General features: G+C 40.5%; 1 pseudogene; it reads right to left on the bottom strand.

The window, feature by feature from the left end:
* Positions 1-2,239: 2,239 nt before the first annotated feature.
* On the bottom strand, positions 2,240-8,502 carry LOC108658427 (CD109 antigen-like; annotated as a pseudogene).
* Positions 8,503-9,351: the final 849 nt, after the last annotated feature.

The following is a 9,351-nucleotide window of genomic DNA, read 5'->3' as shown; positions in this document are numbered from 1 at the left end:
CATATGCTATCCTCTATTATTGCGTTGCTCTTTCTCACTTACTCTTTCAGTCGCAATATGCTTTCTCGCTCTATATGCGCACAAGCAATCGCACAGAAAAGCGCACCCCTAAAGTGCCATGCTCGTCGTGTGCTACCCATGTACTCGCACTCATACTCCCACTCCTTCAATTGTTATTTACTCGGCTGAATATTCTACCTTGAGTCATAACGAGCGCATTCTTTTACTCATCCCGTTTCACAAACATACATACATACATTTGAATATCCTGAAAAAACATAATGCGGCGTGACATTAATCAATGGGTCAACGATTGCAATGAGATAGCTCCAATGCATGACGTATGTAACTGGAGGCATGGCCTCAAAAGCAATATCAACCGACCAAGGAGCACAATTCGAATCATTTCTATTTCTATCACTTACAAGCATCGAGCATACGAGCTTCGCTCACTTCAAGCAGCTTTGATGTGCAATTGACAAACTCGAAGCAATCGACATATCGGTCGAAAGACTCAAACTTCACGTTCCAGTTAAGCCTCGTCGAACATATCAAGCCATTCGATGTGTTAAATCTCGTCAATAAACTCAAGAAACCACTGAGGAGGGAAGTAGCTGTGGTGGTTCAAACTGCAGTCTCAGTTCCAGTTGCAATATATGTATATGGATGTGCATAGTTTTAGTAATAGTTAATCGATTGTTATAATCGGAATGGCTAAGCGGCTAGTTGTTGGAAAGACCAAACACATATTTATTCGTATGTTATACATATACATAGTATGTAGGTGTAAAATGTTTTCAGACCTTATGGGTTTCGGTTAACGAACGTTTCAATTGACGAACCAGATACTGGTAATTTGTGGGGTCTACCACGCCTACTACTGAGCTGACAATCACAATCCATACATTTCTTCGATTGTGATTGTCAGCTCAGTAGTAGGCGTGGTAGACCCCACAAATTACCAGTATAACCAAGAAGTCTGCAGAGTTTCCAGACCCGAATGTAACGTCCACCAGTGAAGACAACATGAAGCTTTTGCGTTTGACATTTTATCATATTATAATAAAACACCTCAATATACTACATATACAAAATAACTGTTTCATGTACATGTGCTCAGCCACACCCAACCCATCACGTTTGCAGTTTTTCATTGGCCAATCAGCACTCAGCCATCCCAGTCACATTGGGAAGTGAGTCAACTATCTTAGCATGGTGCATGCGCATGTAGCGCTCGACCCACAAAAGCGTTCGAGTCCACAGGTAGTAGGTGAATGAATATCTGAATGTTGGGGAATATCTGAAAGTAGGGGAATATCTGAATGAAAGAGAGCGCGCTCTTAATGTGTTTAATTCTCTCTGAACCAACAGTTTTGCATTCACTGCACTCTCAGCTCTGCATGTGCATTGTGCATAGCACAGCTTGGGAGCTTTTGCTAATGGTGTTTAATTGTACTCCGCCTAGTTTCGTCTTGGCATACGACGAAGGCCTACGAAATTGTTTCGTTGCAGAGCAAAGCCAACAGGTGGAATAAGTATGAAAACTAGTAGGGATGCATGATTAATTTTTAACCCCTCACCCAATGAAAATGGGAAATCAGGGTATAATGGTTTTGTTAAAATGTATGTAACAGGCAGAAGGAGGCGTGGACCCCACAAAGGATATACATACATATATTCTTGATCAGGCCGATGAGCTGAGACGATTTAGCTCTGTCCGTCCGTTTGTCAGTAGATATAAGAGCTAAAGACTTCAAAAATGTCCGTATACACATATAGCGCGCATATCGAGTTAATCTAAACAATCGATAACGCATCCCGTTATTTAGTGATCGATTAAAACCCTTTATAAATTTTCATAGAGATAGTTCATTCACAAGAGTAGAGCTCCTAGCTACATATGTACATACATGAGCTTTTGTGTGGCTGTGCTGGAAACTCTTGCTGCCAGTAGAACTTGGTCGGTCTTGTGAAGTGAGTGCAAATATTTTCATAATTGAATGTATAAAATGCGATTCAGTAGCTTGTCAATTCAAAATGGCTGGAAGACTGTCAAATTGATCTTATGACTTACATGCGATAGTATTTTTGGCAATAAAGAGTATAACTTGTATGACATGTGTATTCCACTTAAGGTTGTTATAGTCCACAAGAGCGGCCAATGATAAGTTTATATCGGCTTTTATTTCTACGTTGTTTAGTAAAAGACAACAGATGGCAATATTAAATGAGATGGTGTTTAACATTTGGCCCCACATTCATCGCCTTCACAAATGTCGCACAGCTTCGATTCGACTTGGTAATATTCTGTTGCCTTCCTGTTCGTATCGTAGTAATCATAGAGGACAATGGGGGCGGACTTCTGATTGGCGACAGCATGAGTCCTGATCGCTTCGATCGGTAGGCACTTGATTTCTCCCGTGGTCAGACTCTCAAAGTAGATGACCAATACAGAATACTCATTTTTGGTTTCTATCAGCTGCGTAAGAGAGAACAATAATAATAAAACCCGAACATCGGATAGATGATGATTATTCGAGACCTACACTGACGCGTCCGATATTCCATATGTCTATTAAAATATCCTCATATACGATATAGCCGGAGGGTATATGCATTGGCCTTGCCCTCCTCTACATACTCAAGTCATACATTGAGGTTTAGCTTGGCTGGGGGCGATTCCGGCTTAATAACAGCTTCAATCTTGAAGCTGGGCTTCGGTTCCTTCTCGACAATATTGTACTGGTAGCTTATTTGTAGCAGAGCAGCGCCAGTTCCCTTCGCCTCGTACGACAGGGACTTGGTGCCTTGAGGGAACTCCACGGTTTGTAGTAGCAAATTGTTATCTTCTGTCAGGCTGAGCCTCTCAGTCTTTTCCCACTGACCATGATTGGAAACGGACACGTCCCACTTAGCTGGCTCATAGCCGGACGTCTTGGCGAACTGTATGAGGGCCTGCAGGCCAACCACCGTATCCTGCGAAGAAGCAAAACCCCCAAAGCTGTTCCTCTGTGCCACCAGCCAGCGAATCGAATTAAGCAACGAATCGGGAGTCACCTGGCCCGATTCCAACAGCGAGAGCACTGCATATGAAGTGATTTCTATGTCATGACTCCGCACCCAGCACCACCAGCGAGCACATTTTCCGGAGCGCAATTTTTGTTCATCTTCCGTCCACCAGTTGCGATCTTCCTCGTGCTTGGCAAGGGCTTTGAGTGCAGCCACATGCTTGGCGGCATCTGGAGACTTGGCCCTCTGCAAAGCGTAGGTGGCAATGGCCCTGAGCAATAGATCTTCCTTCTCATTTGAGTTGTCATTCAAATAGGCTACGGCCTTATCGATAACCGTTTGGTTAGACTTTTGTTGCTCAAGCAGAGCCAGAAGTACGTTGGCAGTCGTCGTGACGGCCGAACGCTGTGAATATTCTTCATCTTCCGTGAAGCTGCCGTTGTCAGCCTGGTGGCGGATTAGGAACTTGTATACATATTCCAGTCGTATCTCCGACAGGCTTACAAGATCCTTAATCTGGCTAAAGAAGCGCAGCACATATTTTGTTCTGGATATGAAGAAGATCCAAAACTAAAGTTTCCGGTTCCGTTCAGTTCTGGATCCTCTTCATATTCCGGAGCCGACATATCCAACTCATCGGTTGAGTTTCTGGATTCCAATGTCGTTCAAAGGACATAAAGCAGGCAACTCCGTGACTGTAGTACTCCATACGCTGGTAGCCCCTCTCGAGATTGCGCTTTACGCGATGCTCCAATTCCGGAGTTAGTTTCTTCATGTATTTTAGATAATCATAGACCAAATAGTTTGGCACTAGCTTGGACATAGTCGACTCGCCGCAGCCGCTGGGCAAGCGAACCAACCGTTCCAGGTTCTTAATGACTGGGCCCAGCAGATCGCCAATAAAACCGAATTCGACATGCTGCGAGCCTGGCACAACCTCCTCCGGTAGATCCAATTCAAAGCTGCCCTTGAGCTCGTGCACCTTCTTCAAGTTGACGAAAAATGCCTGGTTCTTATATTGCGTCACATCTTTAGCAAGGGGTGAACTGACCGTGAATTTCAACAGAATGCTGCCAATAATTTTGGGACGCAGAAGGAAGGATGTGCCGACTGCAGAATTGCTGCCAACGCGCACCGTCTGTGTGCGGTTCTGTTCGCCGAGTGCCTCGTTGTAGACATTTACAAAATCGTAGTCGTTTTCCTCGTTGCTCAGAGTCACCTCCACGTCCAGCTGCTTGGGCAGGTAGTTAAAGACCAGAGCGGGCACATTAATCACCTCGCCACGCTTCACTGAGTATGGTAGATACACGGACACAAAGAATGGCTTGAATATATTAATTTTCTGATGTTTATTGGTCACGCCCAAGCCCTTTTCGGGATGCAGTGAGAATGCCGTCAGTATCGGGAATTTTCCGGACCCACTTAAAAGTCTCCGTTTCTGTATTTTCAATGTCTTCGAATAGCCACGTTTTTGCCAAATCCTTTGGGTAAAATCCCTGATAATCATCACTAATTATGTCTTTTACTATAGCCGTGATTGGCCTTCCATTGAATCCTTCAAAATATTATAGATGTTTAAAGTTGAGTTATGATTGATAATATTTTTCGTGAGATAATGTTCAGTTAGGTCAATTATGTACATACATACCGTCATTGAATATGGCCGCTTTCTTGACACGGATAATAGGAGTATCCTCCTTGCCACGGCGTGTGCGTATCATACCGCCCAAGGGTCCAAGCGAACACGCCCTTTATTGTTGTACTTGTCATTTCAAGCTCAAATGCGTCCCCTTCCACAGCCATTAAGCCAACGAAGGACTGGGGCGCTGTTCTAATCTCTATCTCAACATCTGCGCCAGCTTTGATCTCATCTGGAGCAGTCACCTCAATCTGGTTTTGTAGCTCTACATCTACGTAGAAAGTATACTCGCGGCTCATTGAGTACGATTCGATGCGTTTCTTGGAAATTTCCTCGTCCAATTATGTTGTACATAAAGTATTTGATCGGACGACTGGATCTTAAAGTAACTTGATATTTCTTTCCTATTTTGAGGCTGAAATGTGGTGAGATATTAAGGGGATGACCTTTTGGAAATATCTACCAATTGAACCTCTCTCCGTTGTTTTTGGGCATCTGCACATAAAACCATTCTGTTTCCACAGGTTCCATTGGCTGCATCAATTTCCTGTTGTGATACTTCTCTGGTATCAGGGTCTCTTCTCCCTTGAACTGTAGCTCGATGCTGTAGTAACGACTATAGTTCTCCATGTCAGGTAAATCTGGTAGCGTGACCTTAAAAACTGCTAAGCTCGATTCGTTGAGGTGGCTCTCAAATTCAAAGGATTTCTTCTCAGTTGGTGGTACCTCGTATATATCTAAATATTCGGAGTGCTTAATAACCTCGGTGAACCTTGCTTAACGATAGGTGATTCGAAGTGTTAACATTTTGATTAGTCAATCCAATCCTTTCATAAATTACCTTGACAGGGGTCTTTGTGTCTTCAAGTAAGGTGCCTTTAACAAGAGTGATTTTAAAAATGATCTCGTGCTCTTTATCAGTAATATCCACGCAGGACATTTTGTAACGATACGTATAAAGAATTACAAACGTCCATCAACGGTGACTGTAAGCTGAGCTTGAGTAAATTCGTTTTGCAACAAACGATCAACTTCCGTAGCATTAATCTCAATTTTCGCCTTGCCATTCGACATGTCAGCATTTCTGATAATAGTGAATATGTGGGTATCGTTCGGAAGATGTTGCAAGTAGTTTGACAACTTGACCGTTGCTTTTCCATTTACTGGTTTGGCATAGGGGCAACTAATAGAATAATTAAAGCCATATTCGGGTCAGGAAGGTGATGGAAAAAATCTACTTACTGTGCTTCTACAAAAACCTGTATGTCATCATCCTTGACCGATATTTCGGAAGGAACGGTGAATCTCATGAAGAACGGGGGTTCTTGGTAGCTCGTATATTCTCGTACCAGAAGGCTGACTTCGTCATCGCTATACAAATCGCCAGTCAGCAAAGAAAGTTTCCATGGTCCAATGAGCTCCGACAACTCGAAATTTCCGGTGTAGACCCCTCCACGGGTCTCGATGTTCTTAATCTCTTTAACGCATTTCCCGGTGGGGTCCTCGAGACGTATAACTACATCATCCGCGGCCACACTCGGTCTAAGATTCTCATCCAAGAAGAATACGCGGTATTTAATAACAGGGACCGTAACGATTATAATTTTTATAGCAAAAAATTAAAAAATAATAATTATTTTTTGATAAATAAAAAAAAAAATTATATTTAATTATAATAAATGATTTTTATGATAAAAATCAAAAATAATAATTACAGAACAATTTATATATAAAAATCAAATCATAAATAATTTTATTATAAAAATAAAAAATAAGAGTTATGATTTGATTTTTATTTTAAAAATTGAAAATAAAAATTGAATTGAAATATCTTTTGAACTGAAGGAGCTAGATCATATATTTATATATATATGTGATCTACGCATTAATACCTTTCATTTGATATATAATATGTATGTAAATATGTATATGTATAAGTACATATACATATATTTTTAACTATATGCTTAGGCGCTTGTCCACTGCACTTGCGCTGTGCACTTGCCCGTACCTATTCAGCAGGTAGACAGAATGAAATAAAGCATAATCGCTGTATATATGCATATTAATATGTTTATATGTATATATATGTATTATTGACACATTTCCCTGCACCCATAGATATAACACTTTACTTGAGGCGCAAAAGAGTGAAACAGATAGATGGAACCAAAACATAATGTCATACGCACAGTGGGTATCTATCGGTCAATGCATTTTATAAAAAATAATACCAAACCTAAAATTTGTTCAATATTTTAAATATATCCTAAACGTCTAAATTCTAGAAAAAAGTTTATTTTATAAAGAAAAAAAAAAAAACTAAACTAATTGGGCCGTTTGGCCCACTGTGCAACGGGGAGAACCGTTAAAAATCTATTTTAAGAATTTGATTTGCGATAAGAAGTGGTTAACGCAGCATCGTTAAGCTTTTTGTATGCATTGTTTCTTTTATAATTTGGTGATTGATTGCGATGGGTCGTAAACGTGATGCTATTGTCCGCGAGTTTTTTTTTGTTTTAAAGTGGAGCAAGACGTTACGGATAGCAAAATTTGTAAGCGTTCCTTCAAGGGAAATTACTTCACCAACTTGAAGATGAATACATGTCTGAGTTGAATCAAGAATCAAGTGAACCTCAAGAGAAGAAAACAAAATTTACTATTTCAATGTCGACAAGCGAGGTCAAGAAAGCGTGTGTGCAATTGGTAACAGATGAAAAAGTGCCATTCTCTCTTTTTGATTCTGCACCAAATAACAGACCAAATTTTTAATGGGTTGCAGATGAGCCCCATTACATCACGGAATGTTATGCATCATGTCACGGAAAAATATGAGCGCGAAAAATCCATCTTAAGAGATCGATTTCAAAGTAAAATGCTATCGCTCAAAATTGACATTGCTTCCCGACATTCCAAAGGCATTCTGGGTGTAAACGTCCAATATTATAGAAATCATGCCATTGAAGTAAAGACATTGGGCATAATTGAGCTGCAGCGCCAACACACAGGGCTCAATTTGAGCATTGAAATCGAAAATATTTTGGCAGAATTTTCGATTTCAAAGCAGCAGTTATATACGATAACATCGGACAATGGTAGAAATATCATAAAGATTGTTTGAACGAGGAACTGGAAAGTGTGGTCAGTGCTGACATCGAAAATGAGCAGCTGATGGACAGCATAAATGTTTTTTCGATCTCATCAATTCGATGTGCTGTTCACTCCTTGCAATTAGCCGTGAAAGATTTTTTGAGCAATGATGCAAGGGATGCTACTGTTGCAAGTGCGCGAAAACTTGTAAAAGCTTTGCGCACACCGACGTTCAGGTAAACATACAAGTTAACGAATTCTAATCATTCCAATGAATAATTTTCTTCTTGTATACTGAATTTAGACTAGCAATTTCAACTACAGAGCTACCTCTGCCTGTCATTGATGTGCCCACCAGATGGAGTTCATGTTTTGAAATGCTAAGAAGTGTATGCATAACTTAACTTAATAATGCCGCCGGGCTCATATATTTGTTTTTCGGTTAGCACTTTGTCATATGGCTTAAACTTTGCCAAATTCAGATGCGTTGAGTTCTTGAACTCAAGTCCCGAGACACCCTCTACGGTCAAGTTATAGTCACCCGACTTTAGAGGAGGCAACGTGAAGGTAATTTGCTTGAACTCATCGACATTTGGCAACTCGACCGTTTGCGTCTCATTGTACGAGGGTCCCGTTATACCAATCTTCAAGGTAACTGGCTCTTTGGTGTGATGCACGGCGACAGCCACATAGTAATCTCGATGAGGGTGTATGGTTCCAGGTCCAACGATTGTATATTGTCTGCGGTGAGCAACGAAATCGGTACATAAGTATAATCAGTGTAGATCGGCAACGGTCATAATTGTGTTAAGCATGTGTACCCAGGACCAGAAAATATATGTAAAATATTCACAGCTAAAATATCACGAACGAAGTAAGAACGTTGCAGTCGGGCGCTACCGACTGCAGAATACTCATTCACATTACATCAGCAATCAATCGTAATTTTATAAATTATACATTTCATTTGAAGATCCTAGCTCCCAATTTTAATAAGATCAGACCTAGCTGTTTGTTGCGCACTAGAGATTTGAAAATTGCTTTATTTTATCGATTGTGCAATCGGTAACGCCCGACTGAAACATTATTATTCTCCACTGTATTCAATCCACATTTCTATGTTGTTACATATTTTTATAATTTTTTTTTTAATGTCGCATCTATTTAATATATACACGGTTTTTTGTTTTATGGTATATCTACTTACCCTTCCGGCTTGCGAGACTTTAGCAGTTGAGTAAGGACCAGCACAAGCAATGAGAGCTAAAGCGTGTGAGCGCCGCATTGTTTTTTTTGTTTGTTAAAATTGAAGTCCAAAATATATATTTAAAAAAATTATAAAATTATATTCAAGCTATTTTGCCAAGAGATGTCTGACTGGGCCAAGCCACCAACTGGTGGGTTTATATCTTTGTTATAAATTGATGTGCATATTATTTTGCCTTATCAATAGTCAAACCTTAACGCAAAGACCTGAAATTCAGGTTAACTTTCAAACGTTTTGCAAAGCGAACTCACAAAACGTGTAAACCTGCTCTAGTCTAGATTGCTTGGCCACGACATCCCTAAGCTGTTTGAAGACCTAATGTTTCACGCATGCACACGTACTAAAA

Source organism: Drosophila navojoa, chromosome 3 (assembly GCF_054131105.1).
Source record: "Drosophila navojoa isolate 15081-1374.11 chromosome 3, UAZ_NAV_1.0, whole genome shotgun sequence".
NCBI lineage: Eukaryota > Metazoa > Arthropoda > Insecta > Diptera > Drosophilidae > Drosophila > Drosophila navojoa.
This window is presented reverse-complemented; position numbering and strand designations above follow the sequence as displayed.